We start from the raw sequence: 8,666 nt of genomic DNA, 5'->3' as shown, positions 1-8,666 counted from the left end.
ACACCTTAGCTCCTCCTACACATCCCCTCCTGTGTAAAGGAAACTTTTCTCTCAAAATACAATTAGAGCATAATTATGCCTATTTGTACCAGTGAGGTACAAGATAGTCCTAATACCCAGTCATCCTTTTGTTGACCTAACAGCACCTCTGTCATCTATCCTAACTAAAACACTTAGTTCTGACCTGGCTTTTTCCTTGGCTTTAGGATGAATGTCAGCTGATGACCATCCACTCAAATCTTTTCTCTCAAGGTAAACAGCCAGAATTGACTATGAGGCTATAAGTTTTCAACCCCATCAGAAATCCAGAATGACTGAGTTGACTATAATTGTGGGAAGCACAAAGCATAGCTTCTAAAACTTAGCCAATTTGTAGAGACCTCTGAACACCTGGACACTCGCTCTACTTCAAAACGTTGGAGCATCTGTTCTTCTGCCTTCTGGCCCAGGATCATCTGACAGACCTTAGTGCTGCAGAATTATTAAGGGCTGATTACTCTGTCTAGGCAGATATAATCAGTCGACTATTCTGCAAGTGTGTCCTTTTCTGGACAGTAATTTGTCTGTAGAAGGAAAGTGGCAATTCTTGCCTAGTGGCTGTCTCACCACAACTGGAGTAACTCCAAGGATGCTCAATTTCTTCTTAGAATTTAACATAGGAAGCTGTCCAGAGCAGACAGGTCTCTAATGAAAATGAACATTAATACTGAAATGTTTGTCATGTCAATTCTAAGGATTTCTGATGTTTTGAAAACCAGCTATCCAGTAAGGTAATCTGGACTGTTGCCTGTTAACTCCACTCAGCTATTTCTAAATAAAACATAGAGAACACCCTTATAATAACTCCAAGTCATGAATTTGCTATAGTCCCTTAACTCACAGCTGACCATCTCAAATCAGTTAAAAAAGTTAAAGAAGGACTGGGTCTAAGCTTTGTATTCCTAAGTGTGTTATACTGGTACAATGCCTATGAGAGTAACAAGATTCATCTCACTCTTATATCACTAAGAAGCTCATGCCAATTGAAAACCTTAAAATTTGTAAACAAAGTAAAATTGGTGCCATTTAAGAATTTATATACTTCATCTTGATATTAATTATACAGATTTCTACTAATAGGTTATGGCTATGCAATAAACCCTAGCTAATCCTCTCTATTCCGACAAAACCACTACTTTTCCCCTAGGGAGACAGCCCAACATTTACCACCTTAGTCCCCATGCCCAGGGAATAGGGGCGCTGACTCATCATTAGCTTCTTCAAGCTGATTATGGGCGTTGAGATACTAGAAGAGGAGTGGGGGGGGAGAGCAAGTTGACAGTCCTCTGATGCTGTGTCTTCGTTGCCTCCAGATGGAATTCCCGGACCTCAGAGGTTTGAGCAGGTCTGCCCAGCTTGTTTGTTGAGTAGATACACCAAGGCTGATCATTCTGCAATATACAATTCTCAAAACAAATTTTAGTATCAAGATAGTTTTTTTTTTTAAAAGAGGGCTGACATTTTATTAAGAATGTTGGTTCTAACCGCTTTTCTATTTTTCCCCTCTTTTATTGGATATAATATTTACATTTCAAATTTTATTCCCTTACCATATTTCCCCCACCACCCAGGAACCCCTTATCCCATCACCCCTCCTCCTGCCTCTATGAAGGTGTTAACCCACCTACCCCCAGCCTCCCTCCCCACCCGCAGATCCCCCCCCTCAGTGCTCAGCCTTCAGGGTACCAATGATCTTGTCTCCCACCTATGCCCAACAGGGCCATCCTCCCCTACATATACAGCTGGAGTCATGTGTCTCTCCCTATGTGCTCCTGGGCTGGTGGTTTAGACCCTGGGGAGCTCTGGCTGGTTGGTATTGTTGCTCTCCTCACAGGGCCACCAGCCCTTACTGTTCACGGTTCCTTCAATTTACTCTCTAACTCCTCCATTGGGAACTTTGATCAGATTAATGGATAGCTGTGGGTATCTGTCTCTGGGTATGTCTGACTCTGAGAGACCTCTAAGGAGACAGCCTTATCAGGCTGCTGTCAGCTTTCCTATCCTGACATCCCTATCAGCGTCCATTTTTGGTGACTGCGTATGGAATGAATACCCAGACACAATGGTCTCTCTACAACCCCCCCTTCAGATTCTGACCCACACTTTGTCTCCGTATTTGCTCCCTTGGTTATTTAGTTACTCCTTCTAAGAAAGACCTAGGCATCCTCACTTGTTCTTTCTTCTTCATGAGCTTCGTGTCATCTGGTAGTTGAATTTTGTTGTTTCAAACTTTTGGGCTAATCTCCGCTTATCAGTGAGTAAATACCATGTGTGTTCTTTTGTGATTGGGTTACCTCACTCAGGATGATATTGTCTAGATCCATCCATTTACCTAAGAATTTCTCGAATTCATTATTTTTAATAGCTGAGTAATATTCCATTGTGTAAATGTACCACATTTTTTGTATCCATTCCTCTGTTCAAGGACATCTGGGTTCTTTCCAGCTTCTGGCTATTATAAATAGGGCTGCTATGAACATAGTGGAGCATATGTCTTTGTTATTTGTTGAGGCATTTTCTGGGTATATACCCAGAAGTGGTATAGCTGGGTCCTCAGGTAGTGCTATGTCCAATTTTCTGAGGAACCGCCAGACTGACTTCCAAAGTGGTTGTACCAGCTTGCAACCCCACCAACAATGCAGGAGTGTTCCTCTTTCTTCACATCCTCGCCAGCATCTATCTATCACCTGAGTTTTTGATCTTAGCCATTCTGACTGGTGTGAGGTGGTATCTCTGTGTTGGTTTTTGATTTGCATTTCCTGATGACTAAGGATGTTGAGCATTTCTTAAGGTGCTTCTCGGCCATTCGAGTTTCCTCAGTTGAGAATTCTTTGTTTAGCTCTGTAACCCCATTTTTAATGGGGTTATTTTGTTGTTTGGCGTCTAATTTCTTGAGTTCTTTGTAAATATTAGATATTAGCACCCTATCAGATGTAGGATTGGGTAATGATCTTTTCCCAATCTGTTGGTTGCCGTTTTGTCTTGTTGACAGTGTCCTTTGCCTTACCAGAAGCTTTGCAATTTGATGAGGTCCCATTTGTCGATTCTTGATCTTAGAGCATAAGCCATTGATGTTCTGTTCAGGAACTTTTCCCCTGTGCCTAGGTATTCGAGGGTCTTCCCCAACTTCTCTTCTAATATTTTCAGTGTACCTGGCTTTATGTGAAGGTCCTTTATCCACTTGGAGTTGAGCTTTGTGCAAGGAGATAAGAATGGATTAATTTGCCATTCTTCTACATGTTGACCTCCAGTTGAGCCAGCACCACTTGTTGAAAATGCCTGTCCTTTTCCACTGTATGAATTTAGCTCCCTTGTCAAATATCAAGTGACCATAGGTATGCGGGTTCATTTCTGGGTCTTCAATTCTGTTCCATTGATCGTCCTTTCTGTCTCTGTACAATACCAAGCAGTTTTTATCACTACTTGCTCTGTAGTACAGTTTGAGGTCCGGAATGGTGATTCCCCCAGAGGTTCTTTTATTGTTGAGAATAGTTCTCGCTATCCTAGGTTTTTTGTTATTCCAAATTAATTTGTAAATTGCTCTTTCTATCTCTATGAAGAATTGATTTGGAATTTTGATGGGTGTTGCATTGAATCTGTAGATTGCTTTTGGCAGGATAGCCATTTTTACTAAATTAATCCTGCCAATCCAGGAGCATGGGAGATCTTTCCATCTTCTGAGATGTTCTTCAATTTCTTTCTTCAGAGACTTGAAGTTCTTGTCATACAGATCTTTCACTTGCTTTGTTAGATTCACTCCAAGATAATTTATTTTATTCGTGGCTATTGTGAAGGGTGTCATTTCCCTGATTTCTTTCTCTGCCTGTTTATCCTTTGAATAAAGGAAGGCTACTGATTTGTTTGAGTTGATTTTATATCCAGCCACATTGCTAAAGTTGTTTATCAGGTTTAGGAGTTCTCTGGTGGAAGTTTTAGGTTCACTTAAGTATACTATCATATCATCTGCAAATAGTGAAATTTTGACTTCTTCCTTTCCTATCTGTATCCCTTTGACTTCCTTTTGTTGTCTAATTGCTCTAGCTAAGACTTCCAGTACTATATTGAATAGGTAAGGTGAGAGTGGGCAGCCTTGCCTAGTCCCTGATCTTAGTGGGATTTCTTCAAGTTTCTCTCCATTTAGTTTGATGTTGGCTACTGGCTTGCTGTATATTGCTTTTACTGTGTTTAGATATGGGCCTTGTATTCCTGATCTTTCCAAGACTTTTAACATGAAGGGATGTTGAATTTTGTCAAATGCTTTCTCAGCATCTAGTGATATGACCATGTGGTTTTTCTCTTTGAGTTTATTTATGTAGTGGATTACATTGATGGATTTCCGAATATTGAACCATCCCTGCATTCCTGGGATAAAGCCTACTTGATCTTGATGGATAATTGTTTTGATGTGTTGTTGGATTCGGTTTGCGAGAATTTTATTGAGTATTTTTGCATCAATATTCATAAGAGAGATTGGTCTGTAGTTCTCTTTCTTTGTTGGGTCTTTCTGTGGTTTAGGTATGAGTGTAATGGTAGCTTCATAGAATGAATTGGGTAGTGTTCCTTCTGTTTCTATTCGATGGAATAACTTGAAGAAGATTGGTATTAGGTCTTCCTTGAAGGTCTGAAAGAATTCTGCACTGAAACCATCTGGCCCCGGACATTTTTTGGTGGGAAGATTTTTAATGACTGTGTCTATTTCTTTAGGCGTTATGGGACTGTTTAGGTGGTTTATCTGCTCCTCGTTTAACTTTGGTACCTGGTATCTATCTAGAAAATTGTCCATTTCCTCCAGATTTTCCAATTTTGTTGAGTATAGGCCTTTGTAGTAGGAACTGATAATTTTTTAAATTTCCTCTGTTTCTGTTGTTATGTCTCCCTTTTCAGTTCTGATTTTATTAATTTGAATGCTGTCTCTGCGCCCTTTGGTTAGTCTGGCTAAGGGTTTGTCTATCTTGTTGATTTTCTCAAAGAACCAGCTCCTGGTTTTGTTGATATTTTGTATAGTTCTTTTTGTTTCGACTTGGTTGATTTCAGCCCTGAGTTTGACTATTTCCTGCCTTCTATTCCTCTTGGGTATACTAGCTTCTTTTTGTTCTAATGCTTTCAGGTTTGCTGTCAAGTTGTTGATGTATGCTCTTTCCACTTTCTTTTTGTGAGCACTTAGAGCTATGATTTTTCCTCTTAGTACTGCTTTCAATGAGTCCCACATGTTTTGATATGATGTTGTCCTCATTTTCATTTAAATCTAAAACGTCTTAATTTCTTTCTTAATTTCTTCCCTGACCAAGTTATTCATTGAGTAGAGCATTGTTCAGTTGCCAAGTGTATGTTGGTTTTCTGATGTTTTTGTCCATGTCAAAGACAAGTCTTAATCCATGGTGGTCTGATAAGGTGCTGGGGATTATTTCAATCTTTTTGTATCTGTTGAGGCCTGTTTTGTGACCAATTATATGGTCTATTTTCGAGAAGGTACCATGAGGTGCTGAGAAGAAGGTGTATTCTTTTGTTTTAGGATGAAATGTTCTATAGATGTCAGTTAAGTCCAATTGGTTCATAACTTCTGTTAGTTTCATTGTGTCTCGATTTAGTTTCTGTTTCCATGATCTGTCCATAGCTGAGAGTGGGGTGTTGAAATCTTCCACTATTATTGTGTAGGGTGCAATGTATGCTTTAAGTTTTAGTAAAGTGTCTTTTATGTATGTGGGTGCCCTTACATTTGGGGCATAGATGTTGAGAATTGCAAGTTCCTCTTGGTACATTTTTCCTTTCATGAATATGAAGTGTCCTTCTTTATCTTTTTTGATTACTTCTGGGTGAAAACTGATTTTATTTGATATTAGAATCGCTAGCTACTCCAGCTTGTTTCTTGGGACCATTTGCTTGGTAGATTGTTTTCCAACCTTTTACTCTGAGGTAGTGTCTGTCCTTTCCACAGAGGTGCGTTTCCTGAATGCAGCAAAATGTTGGGTCCTGTTTACGTATCCAGTCTGATAGTCTATGTCTTTTACTGGAGAATTGAGTCCATTGATATTAAGAGATATTAAGGAAAAATGAGTGTTGTTTCCTGTTATTTTTGTTATTGGCAGTGGAGATATGTTTGTGTAGCTACCTTCTTTTACGGTTTTTGGAAGATTTCTTTCCTGCTTTTTCCAGGTTGTAGTTTCCCTCCTTGTGATGGAGTTTTCCACCAATTATCCTTTGAAGTGCTGGGTTTGTGTTGTGATACTGTGTAAATTTGGATTTGTCATGGAATATTTTGGTTTCTCCATCAATAATGATTGACAGTTTTGCTGGGTATAGTAGTCTGGGCTGACATTTATGTTCTTTTAGGGTCTGTATGATATCGGTCCAGGATCTTCTGGCTTTTATGGTCTCTGGTGAGAAGTCTGGTGTAATTCTTATAGGTCTGCCTTTATATGTTACTTTGCCTTTTTCCCTTACTGCTTTTAGTATTTTTTCTTTGTTTTGTACATTTGATGTTTTGACTATTATGTAGCGGGAAGTATTTCTTTTCTGGTCTAAACTATTTGGAGTTCTGTAGGCTTCTTGTATATTTATGGACATCTCTTTCTTTAGGTTAGGGAAGTTTTCCTCTATAATTTTGTTGAGGATATTTACTGGTCCTTTAAGTTGGGAGTCTTCCCCCTCATCTATTCCTATTATCCTTAGGTTTGGCCTTCTCATTGTGTCTTGAATTTCTTGTATATTTTGGGTTAGTAGCTTTTTGTATTTTGCATTTTCTTTGACAGTTGTGTCAATGTTTTCCATGGTATCTTCTGCACATGAGATTCTCTCTTCCATCTCTTGTATTCTGTTGGTAATACTTGTATCTATGACTCCTGATCGTTTTTTTAAGTTTTCTATCTCCAGGGTGTTCTCCCTTTGTGATTTCTTTATTGTTTCTACTTCCGTTTTTAGATCCTGCATGGTTTTGTTTAATTCCTTCTCCCGTTTGGTTGCATTTTCTTGTAATTCCTTAAGGGATTTTTGTGTTTCCTCTCTAAGGGTTTCTATCTGTTCTTTGAGAGTGTTATTTATGTCTTTCTTAAAGTCCTCTATCATCATCATGAGAAGTGATTTTAATTCTGAATCCTGCTTTTCTGGTGTGATGGGGTGTTCAGGGCTTGCTATGATGGGGGAACTGGGTTCTGATGATGCCATGTAACTTTGGTTTCTGTTGCTTACGTTCTTGCGCCTGCCTTTTGCCATCTGGTTAATTCTAGTGCTACCTGTACTTCTGTCTCTGATTGAAGCCTGTCTTTCCAGTTGTCTCGCTTTTGTTTGGTCTTCTAGGAGTCCAGATGTCTTTGTGGTTTTTTTCCAGCTGCCCTGATTACAGTGGTATCTCTAGGATGCTTCAGGATATGGTGCCTCCAAGGTAGCAGTCCAGCTAGATGTCTGCTGTTCTGGGTGCAGTGTCTCCTCTTGGATATCTCAGGGTATGTTGTCTGACACTCTGAGTTCAGTTGTTCCTCTGTGGCTCTGGGTTGAGTGGACCTTCCAGTATGTCTCAGGTGGAATCCGGGGTCCACACAACTGCAGACCTGGTAGAGGTCTGGTCTGGGACTCAGACCCTGCAGGCCTCAGACTGGAGGGGGGGCGAGCAGCAGAAGGAGCGTGCTAGTGCTGGCTATGGGTTCTATGGATCCCTCAGAATGTGTCTGGGGGGCTCCTGGGTGCACTTACCCGCAGGCCTCAGACTGCAGGAGGGGCGAGCGGCGGAAGGGGCATGCTAGCGCTGGCTATGGGTTCTATGGATCCCCCAGAATGTGTTTGGGGGGCTCCTGGGTGCACTTACCCGCAGGCCTCAGACTGGAGGAGGGGCGAGCGGCGGAAGGGGCGTGCTAGCGCTGGCTATGTGTTCTATGGATCCCCCAGAATGTGTCTGGGGGGCTCCTGGGTGCACTTACCAGCAGGCCTCAGACTGCAGGAGGGGCGAGCGGCGGACGGGGCGTGCTAGCGCTGGCTATGGGTTCTATGGATCCCCCAGAATGTGTCTGGGGGGCTCCTAGGTGCACTCACTCGCAGTCACTGGCATTTTAAAAATCAATTACTGGCAATGGTTAATATATTATTAATTAGATATAATATATTATAATTAATTATATAATATACAATTAATAATAATTTATATACACTTAATTTTATATTATAAAGGATGTATAAGCGTGTACTACAAAAAGGGAAGGCAGTTCAAAAATGTATAGCTTACAAAATAAGAAAAATAACTACATTTAAGTTTGAAATTTTCATTTAAAGGATTGCAGTCTAATACTGCATATGCCTTAAGAAATTACATAGAGTGGTTGTCCATTATGTCAGTAACTGCTTACTGTTATTATAAACTCTTTAGAGTAAAATGAAGAGTTGCTCTTTGCCAGCCTACAATATGTTTGGCATAAATTAAAATGGTGATTACGATCTATTTTATCTCACTTGAAGGTAATGATACAAGTCTTTAATTACTCCTTTTGGCCAGCTTTTGAAAAATAATTATTTCCATTTTATCCTCTCCTTGCCCAGATTTTCTCCACAGATATACCTCTACAAATTGCATGCATATATTTAATTGGCAAAAAATCCATCCCTGAAATAGCACTAAAAATATAAAGAGAGCAAGTTTTAAT

This window comes from Arvicanthis niloticus, chromosome X (genome assembly GCF_011762505.2).
Source record: "Arvicanthis niloticus isolate mArvNil1 chromosome X, mArvNil1.pat.X, whole genome shotgun sequence".
Classification (NCBI taxonomy): Eukaryota; Metazoa; Chordata; class Mammalia; order Rodentia; family Muridae; genus Arvicanthis; species Arvicanthis niloticus.
This window is presented reverse-complemented; position numbering follows the sequence as displayed.